This window comes from Kogia breviceps, chromosome 15, assembly GCF_026419965.1.
Source record: "Kogia breviceps isolate mKogBre1 chromosome 15, mKogBre1 haplotype 1, whole genome shotgun sequence".
NCBI classification, from domain to species: Eukaryota; Metazoa; Chordata; class Mammalia; order Artiodactyla; family Physeteridae; genus Kogia; species Kogia breviceps.
Window position 1 is genome coordinate 18,977,281 of NC_081324.1, and position 27,150 is coordinate 19,004,430.

A 27,150-nucleotide genomic window follows, 5' to 3' on the forward strand; every position below is an offset into this window, starting at 1 on the left:
AGCTTCTACTCTGATATAAGGATGGGACATTTGCGAAGCTGGTGGCAGGAGACAGATCAGCCTGCTGTTGTGCTGCAGTGAGAAACGGAGGGCCTCATTTTGAAAAATATGGCTTGTAGTCTCTGCAATAAAGTGGAATAGCCAAGAAAGCAACAAACGTGTAGAGTAGCCAGCCATGTAATTCAAAGGAAATCATCATTTGTGTGTTATGTGACCGGATTGCTGGTCGTTTGTTTCTATTTATATTTTTCATTATTGTACACTAAAAGAAGGAAGCACAAACACAAACATATTTGGAGGGACAGTCTAGACACTGTATGAAAAACAAAGGGAATGAGGGAATGCTGGGAACTGGCATTCTGGAAACGCTCCTCTACGCCAAAGGGGGCTACATCTGCTCAACTCAGCTGGTAATTATCATGGCACATATTGCCAGGTTTATGATTCTTTCAAAAGAAGTGGGAAATCAAGATATTTATGTGAACTCTCATTAAAAAGTAGTAAGTAATTCCAATATTTTTTCAACAGTATATGGATCAAACACATTGATTTGTGACCTTTGTTATAAAACTACTTTGGTATTTCCAGACTGAGAATTCTCCTACATATAAGGCTCAGATCTCATTTCCTAGAAAAGTGTAAAGATGTTTCACTCTGTCAGAGCTCACGTCAGAGTTGAATGGCATTTCACCATTCCAGTTTAACTAAGAGAAAAAAGCATGCCTTGTGATACAGCCACTGGAGCTCATTTTGATTATTCTCAACTTTTTATTTAATGAAAATTCAGTCCTATTTAAATGTCACTGATAAGGGCACTCAGAAAAACATGCCAAAGTGTTCATCCGGCACTCAGAGTTTATAGAGAGTTCTCAGAAGGTTAGCGTGTGCAATGAGGACAAACATTTATATAGTGTTTCCTGGGTCCCAGGCTCTATGCTAAGTACTCTGTGTGTATTAATTCATTTAATTCGCATAACAGCTACCTGATGTAGGTATTATTTTTATCATCTCCCTACAGACAGAAAAACTGAAGCACAGAGATTTAAGTATCTCGTCTAATTTCTTACCCAGCTAGTAAGTGGTATAACCAGGGTTTAAACCCAAGCAGTTTGGCTCCGGAGTCCAACAGCAATCCGTCTGCCAGCTTTTCAAATTAAAAAGTTAATAAATATCAAAATGATTGTCCATCTTTATGTGAACCATGAAAACTACAGCAGAATCTCAAATTGGTGCATTCCTGTGATGCAGTATATAGGAGGTAACTATTCTGTAACTGAATGGACCATTCCAGTGCGCCATATTCTGAATCCATTATGAAGCACTGACAGTGTTTTCGGTCCAATATGCAAAACAAGGAAGACTTTTATTACTTTATGGCAACATCTGATTTTGTTGCCATTTCAAATATTTCACAAAATGCTAAGGAATAAAAATTAGAAGGAACAGACCATGGAGATCATCTGGTCCAAATTACCCTAATTGAGAACTTGCGAAAACTAAATGAGAATTAGGACATCTATCTTTCCATTGACCACCAAAATTCAGTCAGAATATAGGGGAGTCCTTTTCCTCTATCACTAATCTATGTTCCTTTCTCTTTATGTTTTTTTTTTTTAATGTATGCTTATACTTAACTTTAATAGATGTTGCCAAACATTTTTCCAAAGTGGTTGCAAGAGTTTACACTCCTCAGAAGTATATGAGAGTTCTGGTGGCTCCACATTCTTGCCAACACTTGATATTTTCCATCTTTTTTTATATTAGCTATCCTAGTGGCTATAAATGGCTATAAATGAGAGTCAAGCTCAGTGTGCTTTAAACATGAAGCAATTTTATTTTTCTAGCCCATGCTTTCAAACATGCTGTCAAACCCTACTTTCCCATCACTTAATGGTATCTTGAGAAAAATCTCATAAGTTTTAGGTCCTTCTCAGTTATTAAAATTTAGCTTGGTTCAGTGTGAAATTTCAGTGTCTGTCTGATTCAGAGCTCTTTCCCTTCTCCAGTCCAGACTTAGGCGCCTTGCGGCTTAAGAGGCTTGGAGTAGAGAGGAGTGTGGTCTTCTATTTACAGACCACCCTCTCCTCCTTTGAATAGATCCTGGTTCTGGTTTGGGGGCAGGGAAGAGGGTAGAGTTTTATTAAATGTCTCCTTTTCGTTGTGGATGCTTCTCTGGCTGTCACTGTTTAATGGGTTTAATGTCACTGTTTAATGGCTGTCACAATGTTTAATCCTTTCTCTTTATGTTGCACACCACCTGAAAAAGGATGTCATTTCCTGATGGTGGAGAATTCTCCAGGGAGGAAAATGAGGAGGAATCAGGTCAAATGGCTTCTCTCAAAGTCTGTTAAGTAGTGGAGTTAAAATATTTAAATCTAAAGTATTCTCCTATTTTTTCTGCTGAGTTTTTGCTCAAAGACCCAAGGATATTTCAATGTCCATTAATTTACCAGTATTTACATCAGGAATTGAGACAGTCTTGATTTTCACATAATATCAGAAATTTACTGTTACGTTGCTATTTTAAAAAGACAATTATTATGCTATTGACACTGATGACAGTTTTACAAACCCCACATATCCAAATATTTTACCTTTTATGACTCTTACCAGAACCTAAGAAAACCTACTTTTTGTTAGAAATTTGTAGAGCAAATTTTCTTCTGATAGTAATCTAGCAGAGGGTTTCATGAATTCCTTATTATTAGAGAGTATTACCTATTGGAGCATGGAAGAAAAAATTATTTCCTGCTTTGAATATAAATGAATATAGTAATATCTATTACAGTAATAACTAGAGGAAACAAATGATTATTTAGAAAACTAGGATATATTCCATGTATCCACTATCTTACAAACATAAATATATTTTTTGCTCATTAACACAAGTGTTCATCTAAGTTCCTATCTCTTACCTTTGCTCAGTTTGCACAATTGAATCAAGGGGCTTCGATTGTTATTTATTGGCCTTACTTCTGCATCTTTGATGACATAAATAGCCATGTACAGGAATCAATTTGTAGGGAGAACAAGCAAAGTTAGTTTGTGAATCTGATGTTCTTGGTCCATATAGAGTTGAGGTTTCTTTTTGTTTCTTTTTTTTTTTTTTGATGATTTAGATCCCCCTTTATTATGAGATAAGGCTATAAAATAATGAGAGGGATTTAAAAAAACTTATATAGAATTCTAAAATCCAAATGACAAATGATTAATCACCTAAGACCATATTCTTATTGCAATGTCCCTGTTCAAAATGTTTTTCAAATTCCACTTTTTAAAATGTCTTAAGTATCTTTGAAACAAATCTTAGCACTCAAAAATCTTGGTACTTTGATGCCGAATTTGATATTTATAAAGAGCCAGAAACCATTCTGAATCAAGTGTGGTAAAGAGAGGAGTTCAAGAAGTTGAGTCATGTCCTGCTCTGCATGGTTCAAAATTAAGCCTTGAAGATAATTCTACAAGTGCTAAAATGTTTTATAGAAATTTTGGCATTTTTAAAGTGTTGTAACTTTCTAGGACAATTTTTTAGGGACAACACTCATTTGAGTTTCTAAATTCTTATATGCTTCCTTCAAAAAAAAAAAAAATACTACAAATAGCCATTCTGCCATAATAAATGTTGGAGTCATCTCTAGATAATGTTTTAAGACTGTGGACATATTACATAAAAAAATCTTCAAGAAAAATTGAAAATTTTTTTCTTTGTTGAAAATTATATCTGTTAAGAATATATGCTAATTATCTGGCTCTTTGAAAACATCTAGGTGTTTATTGAATTTTTAATTTTTACCTCTATATTTTAATATACAAGACAGTCTTAATGTGCTTATCTTCTGGCACCATGCAAGATTAAATTACTGATGGTCTTTATGTAGTCAACATCTAAAATAAATTCAGGTATGGTCATGGCAGGGGCCCAGATCATTCAGAGTATTTGGAAGGAATAATTTTTCACAAATGTACTCACTCTTTTAGAAAATGTTATAAATGTTTCTTGGATTCTGTTTTTTTTAATTTTTTATTTATTTATTTTTTTTGCTGTACGCGGGCCTCTCACTGCTGTGGCCCCTCCCTTCACGGAGCACAGGCTCCGGACGCGCAGGCTCAGAGGCCATGGCTCACGGGCCCAGCCGCTCCACGGCATGCGGGATCCTCCCGGACCGGGGCACGAACTCGTGTCCCCTGCATCGGCAGGCGGACTCTCAACCACTGCGCCACCAGGGAAGCCCTTGGATTCTGTTTTTAAACATTGTAACTACGTTTCACTTTTACAACTGTCTGGTTTATATACCTAATGTCTTTTTTTTTTTCTTTTTAAAATATGCCATACTTCATCCATTAATACAGTTCATCTATAGAAATAAGCACATAGAGAGTACTTTATAATATTAACAAATAGTGTGTGTTTCTTTAACAAAGTTATCTTTAAATACTACTTTTCCTTTTCTAACAAACACAGAATGTCAAGAGTACATTCCTCTACTTCATTCATTTTCCATCAGTAAGTTTGCCTCATGTTAAGCTATGTCAAAAAAGACCACAGCTTTCTTGGTGGCACAGTGGTTGAGAGTCTGCCTGCCGATGCAGGGTACACGGGTTCGTGCCCCGATCCGGGAGGATCCCACATGCCGTAGAGCGACTGGGCCTGTGAGCCATGGCCGCTGGGCCTGTGCGTCCGGAGCAAAGACCTAAGAAATCTGACACTTTGAATGAACTGATGGTCAATTAGAACTAGACAATTTAAAGAACTTATAGCAACTGAGCTCAAATTTAATCAAAATAGTCCATTGTTCAAATGTAAAAGCAAAATCTTCGTAAATGTAGAATAGACCAGGGTGGGATTGGAGTGTTAATATAAAAATATCCTAGTAACAGATTGTTTCATTGTGTTTCATTTCAATTCTGCTAATGAAATAGGAAGCAAGCAGAAGTTAATTTCAATTTGAACATGGCCAGTTCTTCTGATATAATAATTACATTACAGAGATGTTTGTTCTAAAAATCCATCTGAAAGATATGAAAGGCCCCTTGTAGTGTATGTTTTTTCTAACATTACTCATTTACAACAACTTATGTAGTTCACATGTAAAACATTATTGCTACAGCTACTTAGTTCAAACATGAAACATGCTGCTGGAAAACAGGAAAAAAAATTTCAAGATAGGACATCTGAAAGCTATATTTGAGTAATAATATGATCAAATGAATATGTATACATGCATATTTATGAAGCACCATGGAATTTTTATTACTTTTCAAACATCTATCATTTATAAACTATTGGGGCAATAATAACTAGACAATGTTCCAGTAGTCTGTTTGCTTATAATTTAAAAAGAAATAATTGTTAATTTAAACAGTATTTATATACTGATTTAGAAAAATATTGATCGGTTTGAATGAAAGCATCCCATAATATACCTAAATTTATAATTTTGATACTTAAAAAATTAAGTGTAAATTAATGTCCTTGGTATGAATATAAAAATAAAACATTTCAATGTTGATGTGCTCTTTTAGTTCATAATAGTATTTTAAGGATGTTATGGATATCACCATAAATAAGAATTGAAAAATTTCTTATAGCTCTGACCCAGATGATCTACTTTTCTTCAACCTCAAAGTTGGAATTAAAATTAACCTTTTCTGCTAAGTGGCTAAGATCTCCATTATTGGAAAGTCAATCAGACCCAATATCTAGAATAAATAATGCTAGGAAAAATGTCACAATTTCTTAGAACCATGAGTTAAACAGAATTTGTGGAATTCATAGTTTGCAGTTTCAGTGACCTCTCTTATGTACTGTGAAAAATCAGCACACACTCTATTCAAAGGACCTTTCAGTTACTGAGTTCCCTGGGATGTAAGTCTCTGGCAAAGGGACTAGATGCTGGCCAACTCTATATGTTTTATTTCCTGGGGCATAGTTGGGGGATAGAACAAACATTCCGACTCAAAAGTAGCTCCTTTGCAGATGCCACCATTGGGAGAGCTCATTGAGTTAACTGAACTCTGAAATGCAAATTCTCTTCTGAAGTTTATTCCTTTTGCTTATTTCCCATTTGATGTTGATTCTAAGGAAATAAGAAACTAGTTGGGATAGGGTTTTGCTTTTATTGACAAGGATGCTAAATGTCAAAACTGGAAGAAGAAGAAACTGTGGACAGCCCCAGAGTAGTAAGAAACAGCTGGGAATTAGGGTAAGAGGTCAGAAGAAGAGATCATTTGTTTATTCTTTTCTTTTTTTTTCCTTCCTAATTTTGTTTTAAGGCTGAGGAAGACTGCCAATGGTAGAATTATCAGATTTCCAAGAGCCATGGTTGTAGTCTCAGTGCTTTTAATAATCAACAGAATCACCACACTTCAGCACCATGTACAATCAGCCATGATGTGTACAAACACTGAAATATTTGGAGAGTTTAGAAGTCTCTAAATCTGCACTTCTTTCAATCAAATCTCTCTATTAGAGCTTGTTTAGTTTAACCTTTTAAATTCTGTCTGGGCTAATTCTTGCCACTCTAGTATTTTTCTAGTCTCACCGAGAAAATGGGAGGAACACAGGAAGAAATATATCAAAAATATAGATATGCACAACTGGTGCTAGCGATATACTCAAAGTCGATCTCTTCATGAATCCCAGAAGAGTGACTTCTGAGTGACAACTGGGACTCTGTAGGTTCAATATTTTTGGTTTAATATTGCTTGAATGGAATCTTCACTAACATTTTAGACCACTTACATTGACTTTTAAAGAATTGATGTGAAAAAATTATATAGTGCAAGTTATGAACATTTAACTTGGGCATATACATATAAAGCTAAAGTCATTATTTAGGCATAAATCTAACTTTAATCATCTCACTAGGGATTCGCAAGTTTTTAGCAGTTTTCTAGCCAGTTAATATGTTTTTTTGGAATCTTACACTGATATTTACAGATTTTCTCCACATTTTATTATATTTCTTGAAGTTTGATGCCATTACTATTTCTTAGATTTTAGTTTCTTTTTTTTTTTTTTTAATCCTCTCTCTACCTCTGTGTGTGTGTAGGTGAGTGTGCTGAGAAATCAAAATTTCTGTCTGCTTAGCAAGAGATAAGGCCTTCTCTCTGAGCAGGAAGGAGGTGATCCTCTCCATCTCTCCCTACCAAAGAGTTACAGGTAGTAAGGCAGAGGTCTATTGTTTTCGTTGGCTCAGAGCTCCTTCCCCTTTTGAAGATAACAGCACTGCAGTTATACTTTGCTCACTCTCAGACCACGTGGTTCTTGTGGGAAAGAGAACCTTCCCACGTATCAAGAGTGGGCACGTGACCTAACACAAAAGGCTCAAAGGCAATGAGGCACAATTCTAGAAAATTTTTGTGTTAGTAGGTGAGAAACTTGGAACAGCAGGCCACTATCTTGCCCCTACAGATGAGAAGTGCCTATCAACAGTCAACCCAGGACAACTGAGCCTAGATATGGGGGGAGATTGAATGACCCTAATGACAGTTTCAGATGGTGACTCTATCCCTATTTGCAGCTCACTGTGCTCCTAAACCTTTCAGGACTCCTGTTTTTGTGAGAAACACTAAACATTCAAAACAATATTTGATGCCATCTAAAGAAGGCAACTCTTGTTTTCACTTTCAGAGTGTGAAACGAAAGGAAAGACTTTTCTGAACTGGACTAACACAGGAGACTAGAGAAAAGCTTTAACTCTTTTCTGCTCACTCTTCTATTAAATATTTCTTTTACATAGCTACTACTCTGTCTTCCAGAGTGTGACCGAGTTTTTGAGCTGCACTATTCAGCATCTTTACTGTATCCTGAAATATGAAATTGCTCTGGGCATGATGAATTAAGCAAAGCAAATAAACCTGAGTCAATTTCTAATTAATCAGTGCATATGAGCACAACAGAACTTTACTGATCTCTGTTGATGCAAAGAGATGTGTTAAAATACTATTATTCAATATATAACACCTTGTAATAAATCGTAAGACCACTTTATCATAGCTGAAGTGCTTTACTTTTTTTTTTTTTTTTTTTTTTTTTTTTTGCGGTATGCGGGCCTCTCACTGTTGTGGCCTCTCCCGTTGCGGGGCACAGGCTCCGGACGCACAGGCCTAGCGGCCATGGCTCACGGGCTTAGTTGCTCCGCGGCATGTGGGATCTTCCCGGACCAGGGCACGAACCCGTGTCTCCTGCATCGGCAGGCGGATTCTCAACCACTGCGCCACCAGGGAAGCCCCTGAAGTGCTTTAATTTAATTTACTTATGAACATACCTCCTCCAGTTGTAGTTGTCAAACCTCAAATACATCATTTTCAAATAAATATATTTCAGGAATGTTAAAAAATAATTAACTGAAAATTAGGTTCTATAGTGATTTTTAAACTCTCAAGCTTTTATTAACACTTCAAATGGCACCAGTCTGTCAAATAATTTAAAGACTATTCTCTTATACTTCCACTGCATGTGTTATAGATGCAATATGTATGTCTAGATGTGTTTCTAAATGTTATTACTCAGCCATAAAAAAGAATGAAATTTTGCCATCTGCAGCAACAAATGGAGGGTATTATGTAAGTGAAATAAGTTAGATAAAGACAAATACTAGATAATATCACTTATATGTGGAGTTTAAATTACAACAAACTAGTGAATATAACAAAAAAGTAGCAGACTCACAGATTAGAGAAAAAACTAGTGGTTACCAGTGGGAGAAGGAAGGGAGGAGGGGCAATATATGGGTAGGGGATTAAGAGGTACAAACTATTAGGTATAAAATAAGCTACAAGCATATATTGTATAACATAGGGAATATAGCCAATATTTTGTAATAACGCTAAATGGAATATATATATTAAAAATTGTGAATAACTATGTCATACACCTGTAACTTATATAATATTGTACATCAACTATAAACTTTTTTTTAAGTTTTAGAAAAAAGAAAGATATTATCTAATCTAACCTAGTATTTCAGTGGTATTTCAGATGGCACATTCTTCCTTCAGACAGCAGTATTATCTTGCTGATTTGTATATGAAACAAAGGAATGAGTTAGTGTGTCACCAGGGAATTAGGCAGAAAGGAAGGTTGGGTTCTGGTTGCTCCCAGTGAACTTCCACTTCAACTAGACTGAGATTTGCACATAGAGAGACAAGTGAGAACAGGTCTGGGGAGGCAGGAAATGTCAAAGGAACGTTTTCGTTGATGTTACTTTTTTCCAACAACTTAGAATTAGTTGGAGTAATTCTGAAAAGACGCAAGGGAAGGCACTTTGGCTTTTTCATAAAGTTGAATGCAAACACCACATTGTCTGAGGGAGGAGGAAGTATTTTGCAGAAGACAAAAATGATGGAAAAGTAGAGGAAAAAGAGGAGCGGAAAATATAAAGGAAGAAGAGAAAGCAGAGGAAGAGGAGAAGGAAGAGGCAGATTAGCCACAAAAAGTATGGAAAGAAAACGTGTTTTTGGAAAATGCCAGTCAAACTGGCATAGGTTTACACCCCATTTCTGACACCTCGCTTGGACGTGCTACTTCATGTTAGGGGCCTCTAAAGTCACAAGTGGGTGGGAAAAATCCCATATTCAATGATTTGATCTTAGATTTCTCTTAAGGCATTAGAAGCATGTGCTATAGTAACTGGCCCACAGCTCTTCAAAAACATGCATTCCCTTTTTTGTCCTTATTATTAGACAGTGTCTATAAAATATGCATTAATACATCTGAACAACAAATATTTACTGAATACCTCCCATGTTCCTGTAGCTGAGCGGACAGCAGGGAAGAAAGCAAAACCGAAAACCCTCATGGAGCTTATATCCTGATGGGAGAAGATAACCATAAACAAAATAACTAAGTAGACTATAAACTTCATTACCTAAGATGGTGTTACCAAGGGAAATACGGGAAGGGAGATAGTTAGTCCTGGGAATCAATTTTTGAAAGAACGGTCAGGCAAGGTCTCACTGATAGAGTGGAATTTTAAGAAATGATCTGAGAAAGTTGAGGGTAAAGAACATTCCAGTCAAATGCAAAAGCCAGAGCAAAGGTCCTGAGATAGAGGTGTGTCTGTTGATTGATCAGGCAGGCACTTGTTAACAATTTTAAACTTGGAAATGGCTGGAAGGATGAACAAAGGGGATGGGGAAAGGTACACGGTCAGGAAGGTGGTTGTGAGCAAGATCATAGAGGTTTCCACTCTGAGTGAGAGGAGGAACCATTTGAGCATTTTAAGGGGAGGAGTGACATGATTTGACATATGTTTTAAGAGAATCAATCACTCTGGCTGCTGTATTGTACTGTATACTTATCTCATCAATGGAACTGAGGGGAGTACTGCAAGGTGTATTTCCAGTTTATTTTTTTTTATTTTTATTTATTTTTTTTTTGCGGTACGCGGGCCTCACTGTTGTGGCCTCTCCCATTGCGGAGCACAGGCTCCGGACGCGCAGGCTCAGCGGCCATGGCTCACGGGCCCAGCCGCTCCGCGGCATGTGGGATCTTCCCGGACCGGGGCACGAACCTGCGACCCCTGCATCGGCAGGCGGATTCTCAACCACTGCGCCACCAGGGAAGCCCTAAGCACCCTATTTTTATATATGATTATGTTATTGTGATCAGATTCATTTATTCACCAAATAGTCCCCATGTGACTGATTAGGAGCTGGAGTTATTTTAGGCACTGTGGACATCAAAACGAAAAGACTCCAAAAATTTTCACAGTCCAAGCACATAAACTGATGTAGAACAGTGTTGAAGGGGCCCACAAAGAAATCTGCAGAGGGCATTATGGCAACACCCTCTAGAATCTATCCTCCAGGAAGATAAGGAAGTCATCTGTTTTGTTCACTGCTGGTTTTGCAATCCTCCCAAAGCAGCAATGGCACCTCTCTTCTGGGTTGTCCTTGCTATGAGTCATTCAACCACAAAAGGTGGAGATTTCAGGAAACCAAGGGATAGAGGCCAGACATTTGAGCTTTACTAGCCCCTGTTGCTTACAAAATGCAGGGCCCAGCAATGCTCACATACCACTGGCTGCTCCTGCTCCCTGAAGGTGACTTTATCAAGTCTGATTTCATGAATGGTTGAGGCCTCAGTGAGGGATCAGTTCACTTGATTTTGGGGTGGAATGCAAAGGTGTGTAAAGAGTAGTGGGTGGGGTCTCTGCCTGCAGTCAGGCCTTGCATGTCTGAGCAGGAAACCCTTCCTAGAAGGGGTGGTGCTCTAGCTCGTAGCTGCGATTACGGGCAACTTCCTTTCCTAACTGGAAACACTGAAGGACCAGTTTCTCTCTGTTTTCTAAAAACATTGCAGTCAAACAAATTCAATTTGCAAACAAATGGGATTTATACCAAGGGATTTGCAAATACTACATGTCTGCTCTTTGTGTCCCATCTGACATATTTTCTGAATAAGCAGCACATAAAACTTGGAGTAACATACTTAACAGCTATGATCACAGTATAGTAACTCCATATCTTTTCCATGAGAAATCATTTGTGGAAATGCCAGAGGGTCTCAGCATTTTCCTGTGGTTGCCTTATAGCATCACTATGCTTCTCAGAATCTGGCACACTGCAAGGCACCTGGATGCTCAGTATGTATATGATGGAGAGTGATGGCACTGGGCCGATCGTACACTCATATGAGTGGTGGAGGTATCAGGGAGAAAGTTGGAGAAGACTCGAAATTGGCTAGGTCACAAAGAGGAGGGGTGATATTCAGGCATTCAGGAGGAGGAGACAGCATAGGCAAAAAGTCTGAGTGAAAGTAGCATGGCTGACATGGGGGACATTACAAATAGTTCTATCAGGGGGTGGTGGGAGATGAAGAGGAAATAGACAAGGGCTAGATTTCAGAGGACTATTAGATTCAATTCACTAGAACTGTTATTCTGGGGTCAGACTCCATGTGGTCCACATACACTAGTGTTATCCTAAAGGCTAAGATTCAAAGCCTGGCAGTTGAAAAAGATGGGAAAAGATTATGGATGCTGCAAGGACCACATTATTGGCTGGGGCAGCAGGTTTGGGTGGAAAAATCCCTAGATATGTTTTCCTTGGCAATATGATGCCAAGAGGACAAAAATTAGGCCAAGAAATTCAACCTGTTCTCTGGAAGTGTAATGGATAGAATATTGTCAAATTGGCATCAATTCCAGCCTCGAGAAAAAGATCTAAAGTGTAACTGCTACATTCCGTTATTTAGCTAATGGGAGCTTGAGAATGTACCAGACATCATTTCTGGGCTTTATGTGATTTCAAAGCTGCTTCATGTTGACACTGTGATCATGGCCTCCTCCAGGTGGGGGCCATCCAAGAGGAGAAAGGCAGACACACTCCTAATTTGAGGCTGGGTGAAGCTGAACTGCCCACTACAGGGCCAGGCCCTCTGAAGATGCAGTGGAAAGGACAGAGGCCAAGTTCCTCCCAGGATGCAAGAGCAGTGACTGACAGCCCCCCAAAAGCACACAGATGCTTTTGTATTTATTCATTCAACCTCTCAGCAGATATTTGTTATGCGCATGGTGTTTCTAAGACACAGATCTAGGCTCTGGGGATGCAGCAGTGAACAAAACACAAGAAGCCTTTGATGGAGTGAGGGGAGACTGACAATATACAAATGAATACAAAACTGTCAGATGGAAGTAAGTTCTATGAAAATAAAATAATAAAGCAGGATATGAGGATAAAGAATGGCAGGAAGAAGATGCTATTTTAGGATCTGGAGCAATTACTAAACAGTGTTTCTTCACTGTAAAATGAAAATGAAAATAGAAATGAATAGTCTCAATTTCTCCAAGTTGTAACAAGAAATGAATGCAACAGAGTTATGAAGGGCTTCGCCATCTCTCTGGAATATAGCAAGCAGTGAATAATGGGTAGTTTACATAATTATTGAGGGTGAGACCATTGGAGTAGTTAAATTCTCTTAGAGCTTTGCCAAACTTCCTGCATTCAGTTTTGGTTCCATGCCTTAAAATCCACATAGCCTTAGTCAGTGAACCCAATTCACCCCTCTAGGTCTCTGCTTTCCTGTCTGTAAAATGAAGTAATAATGGTACCTTCCTTGTGGAGTTATTGGAAGGATTAATGAGATAATATTACATACAAAGTGCTTAGCTCTGAGCTGGTCACATAGAATAGATGCTCAATATAAGTTATCTATTAATATAGTAACATTTTCAGGAAAATGTTCCCAGCATGAAAATCAACCTTACAAAGTTATAATTATTTCTGAATGATAATCCATGATTTTTTTCTGATAGCATTCCCCTTTTTTGAGGCGGGAGAGTATAGAGTGTCAATTGAGAGTATAATAGGCAGAGATACCTACTGTGTGTTTTAGTTATTCATTCATACAGTTTCTTTAAAGACTTTTCTGGTTACCATTTGAAGAAAATGAATATGTTAGAAAAAATAGAAGGTATATTTCCTACTTGTCAAAAGTTAAATAACTGACACTTTCTGGCCTTAGGAAGTAGCATATATCCTGCTTTATGTATCTCTATCCTCTGCTAGAGTGTGCATTCTTATGTAAGAAAACTTCCGTATTCATGTGTATCTGCAACACCTAAGACAGTGTCTGGCAGAGTTAAGTGCTTAGAAGAGAAGGTCAATTTGACCTGATAGCCTGATGGAAAGGAATAATAAATAATAGCCAAGTGACAGAGAAGAGGCCATTGTATTGAGCCACGCTTGTATAAAATGGAACTGGGGCTCATCACCATGGCATTACCCCTTTCACTTTCCCCTGTAGAGCCCCACGGGTTGTTTCCTTTGGGGAGAATCAGGCCAATGACGTTGGTGCTGAGCTTCTGTTTAGAAGATCCACCCAGGAGTATCCTTAAATAGGATGAACATTACTACATTGGATCCTGGCCTAAGGAGCAAGAAATATTGATCCCTCTAACTGTTTGCTTGACTCATTTTCTTTAGTGTTTTAGAAAATTAAATTTCAAAGCCAATAACTGCTCAGATCAATTAAATGCAGGATAAAATATGAGATGATTGTTGCCAAGTGAACCAAAAATGATCAGTGAAGAAAGAAGGATATACAGGCTTGACAACTGGTCTACCCGCTTTTTAAAAAATTCTGAAAATACATTGGATTTGAAATTGCATATAAATAATCAAGTACAAAATGCATGAAAAATCATGGAATTAAATTATGAAAGAAACTGGTATTATTCTTCCAGATAGCAAAGGTTAAGTTGTATGAAGAAATGAGCAAACAAATGAAAGCAGTAAGAATCACATGTAACAAAGCATATGGGATGGGACAACATGCAGCCTAGTGACTATACACAGTATATCTTTAATAAAAATTTGTTAAATAAGTGAATGAATAAGAAGCATTGCTTACTAAGTATGCAACAAACTGAGTATAAAATATAATATCTTAAGATACTTAATATCTTAAGTATTACTTTACAGTAATTAATAAAGGAGAACTGGGTTTAGAGTAAGGATTTTAACTGTCCTAGTTCAGTGCAAAACATCTCTTATTCTCAGAGTATATGTCTATTTGAAGTTTGGATGCATACAACTTTTAAAATGAAAGATTTCACATTTTGATTCAAATTGCTGCATGGAAATGTGGGAACAATCAATAAGGATAAGCCTAGAGGCCAATGCAGAATTAAGGATGAGCCACCAAAGCATTCTCTTTTCTCCAGCAAAGGAAGGAGAGTTCTAATTCCCAGGCTTCATTTGCATATGCTGTTATTCACAGATGAATAAAGCGTGCCACTTTGTTAGTCACCCCCTGGGTCCATTGCACTTAAGCACGGACAGGAAATGGTCCAAGAACCACTGGCATCCAACCCATGATACATTATGTTACTAAATATCTGGCACAGCAATTGGCTAAACCTCGTCAGCCAGCTGCCAAATGTCATCTAACAAAGCAGTCCCCATCCAGGACCTCTATGTGACTATACTGATAATATTATCACTGGAGGTAAAGAGACACATTCTCTAAAGAAACTCATCATTAGAAATAAACATGGCAGCTCATCAAAAAGCAAATATAACATGAAGAAATCGAAGAGGAACATTTAAATAAATCAATGTGTTTTTGTGGGTTTGCATGTGTGTCAATAAATGTACACAAATGAGAAAGTCTTTACTCCATCAAGTAATACGAATGATTTTTATTGACTAAATTAGAGACTAGACTTCCTCGACACCATAAATAAAGCAAATATTTATTCTTGCCAGAGTCTTCAGATCACAGTGTCCAAGGCTGCTTGCGTTTTAGTCCATCCTTCTAACTATTTTAGGAAAACTGAGTGAAAATTTATCCTCCGTCTGGCTTCTTTACAAGTAGAAATATCCTTTGTCACTTTGCCAAACATGAATCAGATGTGATGTTTTAAAGAGAGAGTGGAAGAGTTCCTTTAATGAACTTTGATCTTCTTATTTTGCATGGTCTTTTTGGGCAATCTCATCTTCTACACACACACACACACACACACACACCCCACACGCATGCACGCGCCTCAACTATAACCTTCACCCTATGATAGTCCCTTTATAGTTCTAACCCAGATCTCTCACTTCAACTCCAAATTCTTATTTATTTCTAGGGACTTTAAAATGAAATACATCCAATATTGAGCTCATTGCCTCTCTACTCTTGGAAATGCTTACCTTATTCTGATGCCTCTTTATAAATGGCACACACATGAATCCAGTCACAATCCAGCCAAGATTCTAAGTCATTAAATACTCCTACATCTCCTTCAACTTCTGAATCGGTCCCATTAAAAATTTATGTTGATCTTTACCTGCAAAATAACTCTCTTTTCAGTCCTCTCTTGGCTCACGTGACTGTCACTGCCTTAGCCTGGACTCAGCATCTTTTGGATGATGACAATATCCACATAATGATCTTCCTTGTGCAGTCTTACTGCAGTCTAATCCTTCCTCCATTCGGGTGCTGCACTGAACCTTTAAAATAAACATCTGGTCATGCCTCGCCAGTTTAACAAAAAAGGGACAGAATGTAAATGAGAAAAACTATCATGCCTTTGCTCCACAAATTAATGTATAAATTTAATTCAATTCTAATTAGAGCCCAAACAAGATTTTTTGAATTGGATCCAACGGTGCTAATATTTATATGGAATAATAAAAGCAGGAGAAAATTTTGAAAAAGAATGTTAAGGAAGGGATAAGGCTTGCCCTTTCTACAGATAGTAGAAAGTACTATAAGGCTGCTCTTCAAACACATGGTATTGGTATAGGAAAGGAGAAATAGATCAATGAAACAGAACTGAGAATGCAGAAATAGATCCCAGAATACAGAAGAATTGAACACATGATAAAGGTGGTATTTCAATGCAGTGGGGGAAAAGGTAGTTTACTTAATAAATAGTAGGCTACTTAACTAGAAGGAAAAGAAATTGGACCCCTGACATACATTATATACAAAAATAAATGTTAACATGAATTAGATAATTGTAACAAATAAAACCACAAAATCACGAAAGACTATCTCAGCAAATACATGTGCAATGTAGGACAAAGGAAGATCCTCTTAACCACAACCAGAAACCTCAATGTTAGAAATGAAAAGATACCGTATAGAAATTAAACCTTTTGTATGGCAAAATATACTATTATTAAAACTCACTAGACAAAATTAATTTTGAATAAGTATTACTATCTCAGAGCATAGACAAAGAGCTCTCAAAAATTTAACAAGAAAAAAACATAAAACAACAAAACTGGGCAAAGAATAGAAAACTATTCCTCAAAGATCAAATCCTAGTGGTGAAGAAATATAAGAAAATGTGCTCTAATGAGGTGGCATAATGTAATAATTTCATACACAATGGACCATCCAAAACAAAAAAGAAGTATATCATCCAGTGCTAACGAAGTTCTGTAATAAAAGTTATTCTCATATGCTGCTGGCAGAAATGTGCGTTGTTATAGCCTCCTGAGAATATAATCTGGCAACTTATTAAAATTAAGTATCCTAGAAATAGCAACACCAGTTTGTAAGAATATATATGTAATGTGTATGTGTATATATAAACTGGAGGCAAAGAAAAAGCATATCAATAGATGAATAGGTGGATTATTAAATAAACATGGAAAATATGATACATTCACATTTTATGAAGCCTCGAAAATGTAAGTTAACTTGGAGGAGTTCCAAAGAGGCATTAAGTGAGAAAACCAAGATGCAGAAAAGTAGAGACAATATGAGTAAATTCTTATTAAACAATGATAACTCCATCTACGTGTGCTTTTACATATTTGTATATGATTATACAAACCGTGAGAAAGCATGATGGTTAAATCAGAGTGTTAACATCAATTATCCCAAGTGGATAGTTTGGTGATGAGAATACAGAAGACAACAGGCTAAGGTGAAATCAAATATAGAAAGCCTGTATGTGTTCACTTTTAGTATATATGAAAAGAATATATACTTTGAGTGAAGGAAAGAGAATTTAAAATTTCTCCATGGCTCTTTATTAGCTTTAGGCAATAATTTTTTAAATTTAAAGGCTGTTTGCCCTTCAAGGCTCTTCACTATCTGACCATCGCCTGTTATTCCATCATCACAGCTCTCCATTTCCACAAACACCTTCGTGCTTTATCCATAGGGAACATTTTTCCATTCCTAGAACATGCTCCACACTCTCACCCTACCTTTTCTTTGGATTTACCACTATAACAATTTCCTCTTTAACTGCCTGAGGAATTTCTACTCATCCCTCGACGCGAGTTCAAGGTTCACCTCCTCCAGGGTATCCATCCAGTTCCTACACACCTTCCTTGTCTTTACTCTGCAATGGCTCCTACCAGGCAGTGCTGTGATTTCTGCTTGCCTGTCTTTCTTCTCCATGTCTTTGGCCTGGGATTCTTGGAAGAAAGGATTGTCTCTTACCTATCATATGTCCCTGTTCATCTTTTTTTTTTTTTTTTTTGCGGTACGCGGGCCTCTCACTGCTGTGGCCTCTCCCGTTGCGGAGCACAGGCTCCGGACGCGCAGGCTCAGCGGCCATGGCTCACGGGCTTAGTTGCTCCGCGGCATGTGGGATCTTCCCGGACCAGGGCACGAACCCGTGTCTCCTGCATCGGCAGGCGGATTCTCAACCACTGCGCCACCAGGGAAGCCCCCTGTTCATCTTTTAATCTTCTCACTAGCTTCCTCAATACAGGCAGTCCCTGAAATGATTCCAGATTAGTTTTATGGAGCAAATCATTCCCTTACAATCTGATCACTTTATTGGAGATAAGGCTGAGCTTGCTGTGTCCACACAGTAGGTAAAGCTCAATCATACAACAATAGCAACATTCAACGTGCAGAGGGTGGCACTTGTGGGTATTTTGTGAGCCCTTTGGTGAACTGTGGGAAACAGGCAAAAGAACCAACTGACTTCAGCTGGTTGAGGACTGACCAGATGGAATGAAATGAGTGTACATTAAATAAGATAAAAATGGAAGATAAACAACATTCGCTGACTTCATAGTATTCAGTGTCATTATCTAAAATAAAACGAAAATGATTGCCTCATTGTGTTTGTGAACACCTTGATACAACCTGTTCCTACCTAGATTATTTTTAGCTGTGTCTTGTTTTAAAGAAAGACCATTAATCAGTCACCACCTACTGGTGGTTCTCTCGAAAATACAGGGAGTTAAAATAGCTATTGCAGTCAAATGCCCTCACAGCCATTATCTCACCAGAGCACTATACTGTGACCTCTAACCCCTTACTTAGAACAGCTGGGCGACTCCTGAAAAGTCAGTACTGCCTACCGCATGTCAGCGTGAGCCACTGGGTAAACCTTGGTTGTGTGTAGAGTTATTTGCTCTTCCAGATTATTTACCCATGTGAAAACCTGCTTGGGGAGTATTAGAGCAAACATTTCAGAGGGAAAATGGAGAAAGTAGTTTAGTGTTTCATTTCCTTTAGGTAATATGTTAAAAGTCTTAGATAAAAGAAAGGAAAATCTTTGGCTTTCAGGATGGGAAAAACCTTTGTGATAAAGTTTTCCCACCTTCCCTGTTTGAGTCTAGAGTCCAGATTTGTATTCATTCACAAATTAAGTGAATTGGATAGTCATCAAAAGTTCCTCGTCAGCTGTGGCCAAATGCCTACGTTCTTGTCGTTTGGCACAATTAAAGGAAGAGCCAAAAGCAAACCAGCAGCAACCTTCTAAAGAAGTCATTAGGAAAGTCACATTACGATGCATTAGTGATGATTTAGCTCCTTGATTCACATTAAAAATTCCCTAGGCAGGCATCGCTTCTTCACTTTAGAATGAGTAACTGAAATGACATTTCAAAACCAACAATCTGAGTTTATTATCTCTGGGGAACCAGCACACAAACTACCGGAGGGGATATGAAACAAAAGCCAGTCACCTGCACATCCCTTATCAGAGATTTCTAGCATTTCATGCACTACGTCCATGTCCTGAGGTGTATTTCATGGATTTGTATGCAGAGGTAAGACACAACTAAAATGAAAAGAACCTCAGTACGGAAACATAGACACTTAGACCCGAAATATATTTTAGCACTCATTTAACCTAACCCCTTCACTTTATAAACGGAAAAAGCTGACGACTGGACACATTAAATTACCTGGTCAAATCCTAGGGCAATTGAGGGCAAAGGCAAGAATGGAACCCAGTTCTCCTGAATCCTAATCTGGTGCTCATTGCATAAGTCTGCCGGCTTTTACTCTACCTGCTATGCAACCTCCATAAGCTAAATTTATAGGGTCATCAGTGCCCTTTCATTCTCCAATATTGACCCCATTTTTAATGTTCCAATGTTGCTTTGCTTTATATTTGTTTGTATTGTTTGCTGCTTTTGCTAATCTCTGGAGGGTTTACCATGAAGACGATAAAATGGTGAAATGGAATAAAGCCATGTGTTACTTCCTGCAGCAATTACAAATCTGGAACTAAACTCGAGGAACTAGTGGGTTTACAGAGTCTAAAACTGGCAATTCCAGAGGTGGGACTGTTGTGCACTAATACTAAAAATGTGCCACAACAAAAACAGTTGTGTTTTGTAGTTAAATAAATTTGAGAAACTACAGTTCCTGCTGGAAGAAGTCAATGTTTATCAGCATACTAAAAGCTCTGAGGAGTCCTGCTATAAATAAACCAGTTTAATTTTATTTAACCCATTATTTCTCAAACATATTTGAATATGGAAGTCTTTGTGTGTGTGTGTATGTGTGTGTGCACCTAATACCATTTTCTGACAGAACTAACCTTCTGCAGAACAAACATCAGTAAGTTGCTTTATCACAGTGAGCAGTGGGGTGTGGCCCAGTATCTCCTCCTTCAATACTTCATTTAATTAAAACGTATTTGCAAAATGTTTTCTGTAGGCAGCTCATCGTATGGTGGCGGTGGGGACAGAGAGAGGGGAGGGAGAAGGGAATGTAGGAAGTTAACAAGACTCTAGACGTCTTGAGTTTATAATCTCGACAAACACACAAGTAAGCAAAATCATAAGGCAGTGAATAATTCAGCATCCAGTATCCCTATGAGGCACAGATGAAGCCATTAGAATTTTCGACTTGAGCTCAACGGGGACAAAGTACCTTTTAAATTAGACCCACAAGTAGATGCAGAAAGGATTTTGCCTTGCACAAAGTGCCTTGATCGATACATATTTGCTTAACAAATGAAGGGCATTCTGGGCTGGAGAGCAGCATGAACAGTATCTTGAAATCAGATTCACTGCAATGTTTTAGTCACGGAAAAGTGAAGAATCTAGGTTGCCTGGAGTAGGGTTAGGGGTGAGCACTGAGCTTGAGGGGAAAGCAAATTAAGGTTGGAGGGGGCAGGGTACATGCAGAATTTAAATGTCTTTATTGTAATGAGAATTCAAGAGTCTTCCTGGAGTTGTGGGTCTTTTCTTCTTCATCCTTAGCACCTTCTATGTAGCCTGGGCATGAAAAATAGGCATTGAAAAGAACAAATGAATGAATAAAAGACGTACAATGGAGAACACTTGGAGGATTTCTGACTGGGAAGTAAGATGACCCAGCAGGGTTTTTTGAAAATAAATCTGGTTGGTGATGTTTGATGTGGGCTGGGGTAGTGAGATATCACAAAGAGTAGCCATCAGTTAGAAGACAAAGCTAGGAGTTTAGGACAAACCTACCCTGGAGTGGACAAGTCTGAAATGCATTTTGAAGAAAGAATCAATGCACCTGCAGAGCAACTGAATAAAGAAAACAAAGAAAAGGTATGGTAAAAAAAAAAGATAGCAATCAACTTTAAACCTGAGAGAGTGGTAGTGTCATTAACAGAGTGTTGAGGACATGAGGGCAAATACCCACGGAGAGATGTTCCATCACCATAATGGTGACTGAGGAAAGCACAACTACTTGCAAAGCACACTCACCCATCTTAGCTCATTTTCCAAATGAGATATAGATATGATCACTATCACCTCTACTTTTCAGGTAAGAAAATTGTATAGCAGAAATATTGGGTTTTGCTCTAAACACACACTCAGCAGCGAGTATAGCCAAAACTTTAATCCCAATCTCATGATGTTATACTCAATGTTCTTTTACAATATTACATTTCAGGAGGTATAGGATTGTAAGAAAATGCCTGGTCAGAGACACAGACTTGAAGTTTACCCACATAGATATGAAAGTTGGAGTAGGGACAATGTATTTATTCCATGAGAACTGAGTTCAGTTAGATGAGCTTTAATGAGGTACCTGGTATGTGCTCAGTTCTGTGACTTCGATGATGAATATAGATCAAGGACTTACATCTAGGGAAGGCTGAGAGGAAGAGAGAGCAATCAATAAACAAGCCAAGTTAAATATAAATCAAGGTTAACTACTGTTTCATGAATACCTACTACATGCGAGACAGCGCATGCTTGACTGAAGAAGAATGTTCAATATTTAAGACGTCAAGGCTGCCAAAGATGGATGGCTTGATTAGAGGTGACAAATGCCCCAACTAGGGAGTGAGAACTTTGAAACTTTTCCCTTCTCAAAACTGGTCCTTTTCAGGCAGTTTGCCAGTTTCTACTAGGACCAGACTCTTGCTGCAGTCCTGGATTGAGTATGGGACTTTAGTACTTAAAGGGGATGGGGCCAAGAGAAAAGAAACAAATGATGCATAGGAGTTTCAAGGGGAAAGCCTGAGTCATAACTTTTTTTTCAAATGTATTTGAATGACAGAGACTCCTCCTATCCCTGTTTCTCTCTCTATCAAACAGACGTAGAGGAATCAAATCATGTAGAGGATATTTCAGTCTATCACCTAACCTTCCCCGGCATCTCTCCCACGAAAGCTGGAGACGCTGCAAATCTGCCAGATGTATTAACATACAGTATATTGAAGTATTATTTGCTATCCTTGGAGTACATTCTCATACTCTCTACCAACCAAATTCATGCCTACCTTCATAGCTTTGCTCAAATACCTTCTCCCCCAGGATGCCTTCCCTGAATGCCTTTGCCTGAAATGATCTCTCCCTTCCTGGGCTCTTTAGCAACTTTGTGCTTTTGGAAGGACTTTGTGTTTTTGTGTCACTCACTGGTCTGTATTGTGACTTTTCAAAAAGCATGATCTACAAAACTAGGAAGTTAATAAAATATTTTAAATGCTCAAAATAATGTCAGATGCAGTATATGAACCATGGTACTCTCACTTCAGAGACTTTCCATTACCCTCACTTACTTTTTTTGTATAGATACTTTACCCTTTTTTTTTTTTTAAGTTTTAAGTTTCCTGAGGGCAAGGACCAAGTTTTATGGATCAAAGTATTCATCAAATCATTGAGCTTAGAGACTCAACGAATATTTGATGGATAGATGAGTTAATTAATTAGAAAAATAAGTGTGAAGTGTCGACTGACAACTGAAAAAAAATGCGCAGCGTGAGAGTTGTGAGTTAATTTTTATTGGGGGCAAAATGAGGACTACAGCCCGGGAGACAGCATTTCAGATAGCTCTGAGAAACTGCTCTGGAGAGGCAGAGGGAAGGGCAGTATACATATGACTTTAATGAAGGGGGGACGTGCAGTCAAGCACACATTGTGGTAGAGGCTGACTGCTAGTCACAAGGAGCAGATGTCACTGTTAATGATTTTAGTGCTTTTCTAGGTATAAGATGCAAGAATTGGGCTCATAAAATCTTCTGAAAATATCTACCTAAAGGCTTGTTCTGCCAGTTTTTCCCAGAGCACAGAGTGCTTCACCCCTGATCTCCACCCTGAACTCCTTTCAGGGGGTGTTGAGGGTCAGTGGCTGCAGTGGCTAGTGACTTCATCCTTGCAGAGGCAGATGGCAAGTGCCAATTTTTTGTTGGAAGAAGTAAAGTAACCTTCTTTAGTTTAAGCATTTCTTCCTCTCTGCCTGGGTATGCTATGACACATACTGTTACTGGTGTTGGGGACACGAGTGTGACAGAAACAGCAAAGATCCGCACCCACACAGCCTACAGACTATAGAGGAAGGAGGCATACAATATGCAAATAAAGGAGTAAACTATTTGCCCAAGAGCAATACATGCTAGAAAGACTAATAAAGCAGGGAGAAGGATAAGGAGTGGGTGGGGAGAGGAAGGAGGTGTGCAATTTTAAGTAAAATGATCAGAGAAGCCCTCAAGAAAGAAGTAATCTTTGCACAAAGCACCTAAGGAGTTGCCTGGGCAAGTCAAGCACATTATCTGGGTGAAGACTATTCCCAAGAGAGGGAATAGCAAGTGTAAAGGCTCAAAACAGGAGTATATTTTGGTGGTTTAAGGAGCAGCAAAGAGGCCACTGTGGCTAAAGCAGAGTGAGCAAGAGGAGAGTAGAAGGAAATACAGTTAGACTGGAAGGGAGTGATTTGTTTTCTAGGGCAGCCATAATCAATTATCACCAACTGGGTGGCTTAGAACAACAGAAATTTATCACAAGTCCAAAATCAAGGTGTTGGCGTGGTAGGTTCCTTTTGGAGACTTTGAGGGAGAAACCATCTTATGCCTCTCTCCTAGCTTCTGGTGGTGGCTGGCAATCCTTGGCCCTCCTTGGCTTGTAAATGCATTGTTTCAATATCTACCTCCATCTTCACATTTCCTTCCTTTCTGTGTTTCTGCGTCTTCTTTTCCATGGCTTACAAGAGCACTCTCATTGGACTTAGGACCCACCCTCATCCAGTAGGGTCTCATCTAGATCGTTACCTTAATTACATCTGCAAAGACCTTATTCCAAATAAGACCACATTCTAAGGTTCTGGGCGGGCATGAATCTCGGGCTGGTAGGGGTGGGAGCACTATTCAATCCACTACAGGGAGCACGGGTGAAGCATCCAGAGCAGTTAGGAAAGGATTCAGATGTCATTAATCCATCTGTGGGATCATGTGGCTTGAGTTGGTAACAGTAGACATGTGGTGAGAAGTGGTCCTATTAGATCTATTTTTAATTAAGCCAATAGGATTTATTGATACATAGGGGTTTTGACTTATTGGGTTTATCTTCTTCACTGCTTTGTAAATAAGAGAAGCGTTGGTATTAGGAAAAGAAAAAGTTATGTGGCAGCCCAGTAGCTGTTATTGCCTGACGGAGTCTGCTGTGAATAAGGGATAAACCTGAATGATGGTTTACAAACAGCTGTATGTAGGCAGGGGACATTGGGTCCCTTTTCCAGTTTTAATATTTGGTGTTTCTTATTAAGTGTATCTATGATGTAATGCATTTTGTTGCAATTCAAATAGAGCAAAACTTTAAAGATAAATGAGTTGTTCTGAGGGGGGAAAATACATTCACATGACAGGGATGGATAAATGTAATACATTTCTTATGCAAACCCTAGAACAAAAACAACTCTATATTCTGCTTCACTGAATCTATTTGAATGGAAATATTTCTCTTTAGGGAAGGAAACTGATCTCACCCATCTGAGAAGAAAGTCAAGACCTGCATCTTAAAGAACCTCAGAAGTTAAGCTCTACTGGAAAAATAACAATGAGAATCAATATGAACTTCTGAGTGCTTTGGTAACAGTTTCAGCTGAAATCTTGATTCACTTCCCAAATTATAACCTCAGGGGGACAGGACATACCAGGAGGATGAAGGAAATGAAATACTGTAAATTATCCCCATTGTGATGTCAGGTCCTCAAGCACATTTCTTGATATTCAGTACAAAATAAAGACCAAGTATGCCCCTTATTTAACAATTGCCTTTCCATGGACCTTTCCCATTGATTCAACAATGGTCTCTTGTTATTTATTATCTAAGGAATATTCTTCCATTTTCTATGATTGGTATTCAGTCTAACTCTCCTCCTTCCATAAGAGAGTACAGGGCTCCAGTTAAAGCCATGTCCTATAAACATGGTGTCCTCGTGATTGCCTTCAGGCTCTGCCTGCCCTGCCTGAAGAGGACACCATCTGTCTCACTCAGAATTCTCCAGGTTTCCTTTCTTTCTATTTTTTTCTTAGTAAGAAACATTTCTATTAAAATTACTGTTAAACATTTCACTACATTCATTACAGTATGGGTATAACTTCCTTTCACTGAAAAAATACTGAGCTGAAAGCAATTTGCAAGTAACTAGTTAGAAACATCTTTAAGCCTTTTTTTTTTAATATATTGAGGTATAATTGACATATAAGGTCACATTAGTTTCAGGTGTACAACATAATGATCTAATACTTGTATATACTATGAAATGATCACCACAATATGTTTAGTTACCATCCAGTCACAGTACAAAGTTACAATTTTATTTTTTTAATATGTGTGATGAGAATGTTTAACATTTATTCTCTTGGCAACTTTCACCCATTTTACCCATCCTGAAGCCCCCTCCCCTCCAGAAACAACCACCATTCTGTCCTCTGTATCTGTGATTTTTGTTTTGTTTTGTTTTGCTTGTTCATTTGTTTTGGCTTTAGATTCCACATTCAAGTATACCTGTATTATTGCTCTTCCCAGATACTGCGTTTTTCATAAATTGAAAGTTCGGGGCAACTGCAACAAGTTTAAGTCATCATCTCTTTCCTGGACTAATGCAATAGCCTCCTGACTCATCTAGTCTATTTTCCACATTGCGGCCAAAATGATATTTTCAAAACATAAGTTAACTCATGTGATTTATTGCTTAAAATCCTTTGGATAGCTTTCCATTTCACATAGAGTAAAATTCCAGGTTCTCTCTCTAAGCTACAACCCCATCTTTACCTGCTACACAAGTTACTCACTCTTGGCCCGATCTTCTGTGTGCACGTTCCACCTACCTCATCTGACCTGAAATAATCATTCTCTTTCCTAGCTTCACTCTCTTCATCCTTTAGATCTAAGCTCAAGCATCCCATCCTCGAAAATACTTTTCCAATCCATCATACTAGATCAGGTACCCTGCTTTTTTGTGCTCATTGCATCTTACATTTTTTATAGCACTTATCATGCCTGAAATATATGCTTGGGTGATTATGAGTTCGGTTTATATCTGAGTTAGTCAAGATTGTCTCTAGGTGTCCTGGCAGTCACCGTGAACAGAGACGTAGCTAAATAAATGTTTATTTAATAAATGAATAACATATTTGCTCTACCACTTTTTTGATATGTATTATGTTTTACCCAGGAGTCCTAGTTATCTTTGTATTTACACCCCTCTGAATATACAGCATCTTGCAAAGCAGCACATCTACACTCGGCGCCAGTTAGTGACTTGCCACATTTCCTGACACTAGTGGTGATTCAATAGGTACTTATTGACAAAGTACTGTGTGCAAAGATCAGTGTTATAGATGGAATGGCATACTCACAATTTAAAAAAATGAAAAGGAAACATACTGTTACCTCTGGTAAGAATATGATAATAGAAGTTGGTGCTGGGTTTCTGTTTAATTGTATAATTCTCCAGAGAGAATTTTGAAGTCTCCTGACTCCCTCAAACTCATTTTAAAAGGAGGTATCAAGGCCTGAACAGGTTAATTACACAAAGCTAATTAGTGACCACTCATTAACTCCTATTTGCTACACTGATGTTTGTTCCTACTTCAACACACTATAGAGCACATTGGAATCATGAGTCCAGCATCTTTGTTCATCTAGAGGGACATGGAGTGGACTGAGGGCAAAAATTAATGTTAGAATCCAGCAGGATCTCTTGGCTCCATCCTCTTCCTCTGTTTTTGTTTG

The 27,150-nt window shown here is 38.2% G+C and overlaps 1 protein-coding gene across 4 annotated transcripts in view; it reads right to left on the reverse strand.

Moving 5' to 3' along the window:
• Positions 1-27,150, reverse strand: part of RAB27B (RAB27B, member RAS oncogene family) — a 158,350-nt gene that overhangs the window by 95,828 nt on the left and 35,372 nt on the right. Inside the window, exon 1 of one of the 4 annotated variants that reach the window (XM_059039361.2) lies at positions 15,786-15,899. The exons of the other annotated variants lie outside the window; for them this stretch is intronic. The gene's annotated coding sequence lies outside the window, so the exon portion shown is untranslated. Of the gene's footprint in view, positions 1-15,785; positions 15,900-27,150 lie in introns of those variants that run through there. 4 annotated transcript variants of the gene reach the window in all.